The 9391-nt window shown below is 43.6% G+C and overlaps 1 pseudogene across 1 annotated transcript; it reads right to left on the reverse strand.

Moving 5' to 3' along the window:
- Positions 1 to 2347: 2347 nt before the first annotated feature.
- On the reverse strand, positions 2348 to 5786 carry LOC104665568 (annotated as a pseudogene). Its single transcript, XR_748426.2, has one exon. The product of XR_748426.2 is annotated as an uncharacterized protein C15orf41 pseudogene (transcript).
- Positions 5787 to 9391: the final 3605 nt, after the last annotated feature.

A 9391-nucleotide genomic window follows, 5' to 3' on the forward strand; every position in this document is an offset into this window, starting at 1 on the left:
ACTCAAAGGTGTAGGAGTGATGTAATGGACTTTGGGCACTCCGGAGGGTGGCTGTGAGGAGGTGGAGGATAAAAGACTGCATACTGGATACAGTGTACACTGCTCAGGTGATGGGTGCACTAAAATCTCAGAAATCACCGCTAAAGAACTTATCCATGTAACTGAAATCCACTTCTTCCACAAAATCTATTGAAATAAAAAATACATATATCATTAAAACTTTTTTTTTTTTTTTTTTTTTTTTTTGAGATGGAGTTTCACTCTTGTTGCCCAGGCTGGAGTGCAATGGCATGACCTCAGCTTTCTGCAACCTCTGCCTCCCAGGTTCAAGCAACTCTCCTGCCTCAGCCTCCAGAGTAGCTGGGATTACAGTTGCTCACCATCATGCCCAACTAATTTTTTGTATTTTTATTAGAGACGGGGGGGGGGGGGGTTCACCATGTTGGCCAGGCTGGTCTCGAACTCCTGACCTCAGGTGATCCACCAGCCTGGGCTTCCCAAATTGCTGGGATTACAGGCATGAGCCACTGCACCTGGCCTAAAACTTTTTTTTTAATGAAGTATAGATGGGCAGACAAGATGGCACCAACACACAGAATGCCATGAACATACAAGGCAGAGTTCATCCAGCTTTGAAAGTTCTCAGACGGGTAAATCACTATGGCTCGCACCATCTATGAAATGAGAAAGGTCTCAGCTTTCTGAGAAAACTTTAAGTTCCCTTATTTTTTGAAGAAGAGATGTTTTGGTAGTTGGGTTTTACAGAAGTGGTCATGGATTGCCTGACCTCCCTAGACCACATCTGCAAACTAGCTGGCCAGAACAGAAGGTCAGTGGTCCTGGGAAACTTTGTTTATGCTGAATTAAGAGGATAACTGCAACCTAAGGTTCTGCAGCTCTAAATAACTGAGCTAACTCAGTGGCTGCCTCCAACCACACACACACAGAGCTAGTGTTTTATGAAGGAAAATGGCCAATTACCAACAGACAGGTGAGAATACCGACTAGTCAAAAGGGAGAAAAGGACACCGGTGGAGGACAAACCAGGAACAGATAACTAAAGGTCTGGCAGAAGGCTGCAGCCCTTTTATTTATTTATTTATTTATTTTGAGCCTGAGTTTCGCTATTGTTGCCCAGGCTGAAGTACAATGACACAATCTCAGCTCACCACAACCTCTGCCTCCAAAGTTAAAGCAATTCTTCTGCCTCAGTCTCCCAAGTGGCTGGGATTACAGGCATGCGCCACTACGCCCAGCTAATTTTTTTTTTTTTTAAATGCAAGTACCTTTTTTATTTTTTAATTTATTTGTTCACGTTCATCATAAATTTGTTTAATGTAAAATAAACAAATCCTTGACAAGGGTTTAACAGGATTTTCAACATCTGTGCAGATAAATGTAATTTATTCCTAAAGAAAAAACAGTTAAGAACATGCCAGGAAACCTGCTTTTAACATTTTTGTATAAAGTGTGTGTGTGTGTGTGTATCCAGGCAATACAGTAGTGGTTTCAAATCATTCTATTTCACTCAGAAGCCTGCAGGATGAATTTTATACTGAAACAGAAGTTTGCCTGATACTTCTCTAGCATTTCATCTTCTTCCTCTCTCTTTTGATTTAATGCACCCCACTCAGAGTTAAAATCCACACATGTTTGGACCAGGTTTGTGTTCTTCAAAAGGAAAGGCAGCAGGCATATTTTTCCAAACCTTCTTTGGTAGAAAATGAACAAAGTATAAATGACATATTTAGTCTTTTGAAAAAAATCAAGCAATGTATATAAGTTACAGCTGTCTGTAAAAGTTACATTGTTGTTGTTAGTATTTCCCAAATCATCTATTCAACATTATAAAAGTTATGTTTTATAATGTTGTAGCAAATATTTTACTAAATACGTTTTGGGTACAGATTAATATTCAACTTCCCAAAAGATAGGTTTATTACTAACTTATTGATGTTTCTCTTTAGACTGAAATCTGATTTGCAGTACATAAAAGTACATGAAAGTGAATAAAGTGAACAAATAGAAAAATCTCCTTTATTTTGCTTATTTAAAAATTGCTCCAGGTTTATTTCTGGCACACTTAGTTCATACAAAGCTAAACATTTCTTTTTTTTTTTTTTTTTTTTGAGACGGAGTCTCGCTCTGTCACCCGGGCTGGAGTGCTGTGGCCGGATCTCAGCTCACTGCAAGCTCCGCCTCCCGGGTTCACGCCATTCTCCTGCCTCAGCCTCCCGAGTAGCTGGGACTACAGGCGCCGCTACCTCGCCCGGCTAGTTTTTTGTAGTTTTTTTTTTTTTTTTTAGTAGAGACGGGGTTTCACCGTGTTAGCCAGGATGGTCTCGATCTCCTGACCTCGTGATCCGCCCGTCTCGGCCTCCCAAAGTGCTGGGATTACAGGCTTGAGCCACCGCGCCCGGCCAGCTAAACATTTCTAATGCTGAACTTATTTGAGTGCTATATAATTACATGGTATAAAATGCATATACTAAGCAGTATACAGAATGTGCCTTTAAAAAACTCTACTCATAAAAATACTAGCTCACGTACATACTGACAACTAGCCATGTTTAAAAATAAACTGTCCTCAATGTTGGGTCGTCTCCTCTCGGCCCCCAATCTAAAGGAGTGTGGTTTCCAGGCACAATGGAACTAATACTTTCAAATAATATAAATCTAAAATATTTGGTGTTCAAAAGACATTATTAAAAGAGGAAATTCTCATCAAGTGTATTTTTGCAGCTTGGCTTACTGTCACAGAAGTCAGGAAGCCGTAAAGATCGAATACAGCAAACACACAGCATTGGCGGGCTGCCATCAAGGTCTTCTGGAGCTCTGCAGGTGAGTGCAAAGGTGGCTTCGGACTTTGTGGCTTCAGCTTTCCTAGGTTTGTGCTAGATTATTCCATGATGGTAATGCAACGCTGGGTCTCTTTTCCTCCCAGCTTCTCTTCCAGGATCTTCAGGGTCAAGCTATGCTGTGGCATAAGGTGACAATGTTCGTAGGGAAACAGGCTTTGAGCAGGATGCCCCTTTCCCGGTTGCAGTCCAGCTCCTATTCCAGTAGCTCCAGAACTGGTCATGCAGGTAGGCGTGGTGGCTACATTCATCACCAAATGAGGCTTTGCTTTCAATCCAGTGAATTATGTGCCCTTCTACAGCAACTGGTACTTGTAAAATAAAGTCTGGTGTTTTGTCACAACCCTTTGCACGGAGCTGATCTTCACCAAGGAAGGGCAGGTTTTTCTCTAGAAGTAAGTCTCTCAGCAGGACTTCATGCTCATGACCAATGGCATGCTTGATGCAGTCCACCAGTGGTCCATAACAGCAGTCGTTCACAATGCACTGATAGACCTGATTTGCTAGAACTCCATCTGGAATCTGAGAAGGGTCCCGTAGCATACTATTTATAACAGACTTGGAGGGTGCAGTTTCCTCATGTTCCTGTAGAAACCTCTCCAGGATAAGCCGAGCCATTAATGAGGGTGCATAGTCCACTTCATTGGCCAGGTCCAGGAGCACTGGGGCAGCTCCATTTTTCACCACTCCATTCAGGTACCTCTGGTAATAACTTTCAATTGCTTCTGAAGTATGATGTTTGGCATGTGTTCTTTTAATGTGTTTCTGGTACTCCTGGGAGAAGATGCTCAGCAGAGTGGCCCGCGATTGACTGGGAAACTCTGCTTCAGCTTCCTCAGGCTCTGCCTGGTGGGCGGCACAGACACTAGGCACTGGGCTATCTCCTTGTACTGAGCTTTGGTCAGTATCATGTTGGGCCAGGGACTAGGAGGCGGCGGGAACAAGGAAAAAACACTCTGGGGCTCGAGTAGCCTTGGTGCCGAGGGATGAGGGATAGGCAAACAGCGGCACAGGCCTGGGTCCTCGCCTGCCTGGTTTGCCCCAATCCCCCCTGAAACACACCCCTAGCTACGCCCAGCTAATTTTGTATTTTTAGTAGAGATGGGGTTTCTCCATGTTGGTCAGGTTGGTCTCGAACTCCCAACCTCAGGTGATCCACCCACCTCGGCCTCCCAAAAGTGCTAGAATTACAGGCGTGAGCCACCACGCCTGGCCAACAAAAGGCTGCAGCCTTTTAAAGGAGACTTAGCTCATCTTCTACCAATCCCCAGTGGACAGGCAGAACTGTTTTCAGTCGCAATAGCCAAATTCTGAAGTTGCTAGGTTCTCCATTATTCATGAGTAGCTCCACTCCCTCCACCCTTGGGGCTGCTTTCTGTTGGCAAAGGCCTGTGTACTTCTGCAAACCTTCAAATAGGAAAGCATCTGGTGTTCCAGGGATCTAAAATACTGCAAAGTCAGGTAACAAAACTGCTTTCCAAAGGCTCTACTACAAGGATCTTCAGTAGCTTTATGGTCCTTCAAAATCTGTCTCCTCAGAGCTATACAAAGCCTTGGCCTAAGCTCAACTTCCTAACTCAGTCTTTCTTTGAATAGGAAGAGGGATTTAGGGATTTTGGTAAAGGGTCTTTTGCCCATAGAAATCAAAATTAAGAGATGGGGACTGAATCACCAGAAGATATTGTTATCCCTACTGTTAATTGTGTTATTAAGATTGAACAGCAAAGACTGACTAGCATTAAATAGAAGATAAAAGAACCCATTGCTGAGTGGGTTCTTCCTTTCTGAGTGATGTTAAGAAGATACGTCTACCTAGGAAAACACATTTGAAGGAGATGGAGGGCTCAGGCCAAGCACTATCCCCTATACTACCTCATTCAATCCTTGCAAAAACAAACAAACCTCGGTGAGTCTCCATTTTACATACAGGGAAAACAGCCTCAAAGGATTTAAATACACTTTGCAATACTGAAGAGTAACAGGCAGCCAGGATTTGAACCAGAACTCTTAGATATTGAAGCCCATTCCCTACACAATTTCCCTTCATGTTCCTGGGTGTAACGGATAAACCACCTCTAGCAGAAGGGGTGAGAGAGAAGCGGGTCTCTTTCCCAGTCCCCTGTAGGGCTGCTTTGGCTTTAGGTGAAATTAGTGTTTGACAGTTGTGGACTTCCACCCTCGACCTTGGCTCCATGCCTGTGGATAAGAAGGTTTGTGGGGAAGAAGCCTTGGAGCAGAGATATGGGCCTCCTCTTCCTCCCCCTCAGCCACAACTGCCGAACCCAGAATGAAAGCCAAACTCTGAATGAATCAAATGTGAATTTGTGCACACCTACACTTTCGCTGTCCAAGTGCCTGCTGGGGATCACGTGGATAAGTTGTCCAGCCCACCCTCCTGCGCTTATCCGAATTATTTTCTTAGACCCTGATCAACAGATGTAAAATCACCATCCACCCACCTAACTCTGTATCCTGAAGGCCATCTTCCAATGCACACAATATTTGAGGAAGTGGAAAAGGGTCCCTTATTCCAGGAGAGAATGTTACTTAATAGCTCAGAAATGAAACCACTTCCTCTCCATGAACACTCCGGATATAAGAGAGCCCTCTTCCCCCTCTACTCGTCTCACCAATCTGCATCCCTGGTATGTCTGGGACAGGATACTGCCTTCAATACCCATATGGAAAACGCTGACATACTCCTCATTGAGAGCTGGCAGATAGGAAGGAAGCATTTAATGATGCTTATCCATGTCTAAACTAGAACATAATGGGTGTGTTATGAGAGGATCCTAGTATTTGGATAGTTGGGGGAATCATTCAAAAATGTAGCCTCACCAGGCGCAGTGGCTCACACTTGTAATCCTAGCACTTTGGGAGGCCGAGGCGGGTGGATTGCCTGAGCTCGGGAGTTCAAGACCAGCCTGGGGAGCATGGTGAAACCCCATCTCTACTAAAAATACAAAAAAAAAATTAGCCAGGCATGGCAGCGTGCACCTGTAATCCCTGTAATCACCTGTAATACTTGGGAGGCTGAGACAAGAGAATCGCTTGAACCCAGGAGGCGGACGTTGCAGTAAGCCGTAATAGTGCCATTGCATTCCAGCCTGGGCAACAGAGCGAGACTCCGTCTCAAAAAAAAGAAAAAAAAAATGTAACCCCATTTAAGACTGGATCAGAAATCAGAAAAACAGAAAAGACCTCCTCTTTATCTGGCCCTGCATGGCTAAATGGGAAGAAAGGGTTGCAGAGAATGAGAAAGGGTCTGTGGCAGTCAAGGAAAGGAGACCGGAGCTGAGCCCAGGCTGATCCCCAGAGGCTGGAAGTTGTTCAGAACCAAAGGATTTTCTTTTGTTTCTTCTTTTCCTTCCTCTTCCCTTTCCCTTCCTTTCCTCTTTCTTATTTTGAGACAGGATCTCAGCCTGTTGCCCAGCCCAGAGTGGAGTGCAGTGGTGCAATCATATCTCAGTGTAGCTTCTAACTCCTGGGCTCGAGCAATCTTCCTACCTCGGCCTTCTGAGTAGCTGGGACCAAAGGAATGCACCTCCACACCTAGCTAATCGATTTTATTTATTTTATTGAGATGGGGGGGGGGTCTCACTATGTTGCCCAGACTGGTCTTGAACTCCTGGCCTCAAGTGATCCTCCCCCTCAGCCTCCCAAAGTGCTGGGATTACAAGCATGAGACACTGCACCCAACTCCAAAGGATTTTTTTTTTTTTCAATAGGTTTTTGGGGAACAGGTGGTGTTTGGTTACATGAATAAGTTCTTCAGTGGGGATTTCTGAGATATTGATGCACCCATCACCTGAGCAGTGTACACTGTACCCAGTGTGTAGTCTTTTATCCCTCACCTCCCCACCCTTTCTGAGCCCCCAGAGTTTATTGTATCATTCTTATGCCTTTGCATCCTCATAGCTTAGCTCCCACTTATAAGTGAGAACATACGATGTTTGGTTTTCCATTCCTGAGTTACTTGACTTAGAAGAATGTTCTCCAGTTCCATCCAGGTTGCTGCAAATGGCATTATTTCATTCCTTTTCATGGCTGAGTAGTATTCCATGCGTACATATATATATATATATATATACACACACATATATACTATATTTATTTACTTTATCCACTCATTGATTGATGGCCAGTTGGGCTGATTCCATGTCTTTGCAATTGCGAATTGTGCTGCTATAAACATGCATGTGCAGGTATCTTTTTTTTCTTTTTCTTTTTTCAAGACAGAGTCTTGATCTGGTACCCAGGCTGGAGTGCAGTGGTGCGATCTCAGATCACAGCCTCCATCTGCCAGGTTCAAACAATTCTCCTGCCTCAGCCTCTTGAGTAGCTAGGATTACAGGCATGGGTCACCAGCTAATTTTTGTATTTTTAGTAGAGACAGGGTTTCACCATGTTGGCCAGGCTGGTCTTGAACTCCTGACCTCGTGATCCACCTGCCTTAGCCTCCCAAAATGCTGAGATTACAGACATGAGCAACCATGCCCAGCCTATCTTTTTCGTATAATGACTTCTTTTCCTCTGGGTAAATACCCAGTAGTAGGATTGCTCGATCAAATGGTAAATCTATTTTTAGTTCCTTAAGGAATCTCCACACTGTTTTCCATTGTGATTGTACTAGTTTGCATTCCGACCAACCATGTGAAAATGTTCCCTTTTCACCACATTCATGCCAACAACTATTTAAAAAAATTTTTTTTTATTATGGCTGTTCTTGCAGGAGTGAGGTGGTATTGCACTGTGGTTTTGATTTGCATTTCCTGATAATTAGTGATGCCGAACATTTTTACATATGTTTCTTGGCCATTTGTATATCTTCTTTTGAGAACTGTCTATTCATGTCCTTAGCCCACCTACTTATGGGATTGTTTTATTCTTGCTGATTTATTTGAGTTCCTTGTAGATTCTGGATATTATAATAGTCCTTTGTCGGATATATAGATTGCAAAGATTTTCTCCCACTCTGTGGGTTGTCTGTTTACTCTGCTGATTATTTCTTTTGCTGTGCAAAAGCTTTTTAGTTGAATTAAATCTCATCTATTTATCTTTGTTTTTGTTGCATTTGCTTTTGGGTTCTTGATCATGAAGTCTTCGCCTAACCCAATGTCTAGAAGGGTTTTTCCAATGTTATCTTCTAGAATTTTTATGGTGTCAGGTCTTAGATTTCAGTCTTTGATCTATCTGAAGTTGATTTTTGTATAGAGGAGAGATGAGGATACAGCTTCTTTCTTCTACATGTGGCTTGCCGTTTATCCCAGCACCATTTGTTGAATAGGGTGTCCTTTCCCCACTTTATATTTTTGTTTGCTTTATCAAACATCAGTTGACTTGTAAGTATTTGGCTTTATTTCTGGGTTTTCTATTCTATTCCATTGGTCTACATGCCTATTTGTATACTAGTACCATGCTGTTTTGGTGAGTGACTTTATAGTATAGTTTGAAGTCGGGGAACGTAACGCCTCCAGATTTGCTCTTTTTGCTTACTCTTGCTTTGGCTATGCAAGCTCTTTTTTGGTTTCATATGAATTTTGGGATTGTTTTTTCTATTTCTGTGAAGAATGGTGGTGGTATCTTGATGGGAGTTGCATTGAATTTGTAGATTGCTTTTGGCAGTGGTATTGTTTGACTCTGTGTCCCCACCCAAATCTCATCTTGAATTGTACTCCCATAATTCCCACATGTTGCGTGAGGGACCCAGTGAAAGCTAATTTGAATTGTGGGGGCAGTTTCCCCCATACTGTTCTCATGGTAGTGAATAAATCTCATGAGATCTGATGGTTTTATCAGGGGTTTCTGCTCTTGCATCTTCCTCATTTCCTCTTGCCTTCCCCATGTAAGAAGTGCCTTTTGCCTCCCATCATGATTCTGAGGCCTCCCCAGCCATGTGGAACTGTAGCTTCGATTTTTCTTCCCAGTCTCAGGTATGTCTTTATCAGCAGTGTGAAAACAAACTAATACAGTAAACTGGTACCAGTAGAGTGGGGCATTGCTGAAAAGATACCCAAAAAGCAACTTTGGAACTTGGTAACAGGCAGAAGTGGGAACACTTTGGAGGGCTCAGAAGAAGACAGGAAAATGTGGGAAAGTTTGGAACTTCCTAGAGACTTGTTGAATGGCTTTGACCAAAAACCTGATAACAATATAGACAGTAAAGTCCAGACTGAGGTCGTCTCAGATGGAGATGAGGAACTTGTTGGGAACCAGGGCAAAGGTGACTCTTGTTATGTTTTAGCAAACAGACTGGTGGCATTTTGCCCCTGCCCTAGAGATTTGTGGAACTTTGAACTTAAGAGAGGTGATTTAGGCTGGGCGCGGTGGCTCAAGCCTGTAATCCCAGCACTTTGGGAGGCCGAGACGGGTGGATCACGAGGTCAGGAGTTCGAGACCATCCTGGCTAACATGGTGAAACCCCGTCTCTACTAAAAACACAAAAAACTAGCCGGGCGAGGTGGCGGGCGCCTGTAGTCCCAGCTACTCAGGAGGCTGAGGCAGGAGAATGGCATAAACCCGGGAGGCGGAGC

Source organism: Rhinopithecus roxellana, chromosome 15, assembly GCF_007565055.1.
Source record: "Rhinopithecus roxellana isolate Shanxi Qingling chromosome 15, ASM756505v1, whole genome shotgun sequence".
Lineage (NCBI taxonomy): Eukaryota > Metazoa > Chordata > Mammalia > Primates > Cercopithecidae > Rhinopithecus > Rhinopithecus roxellana.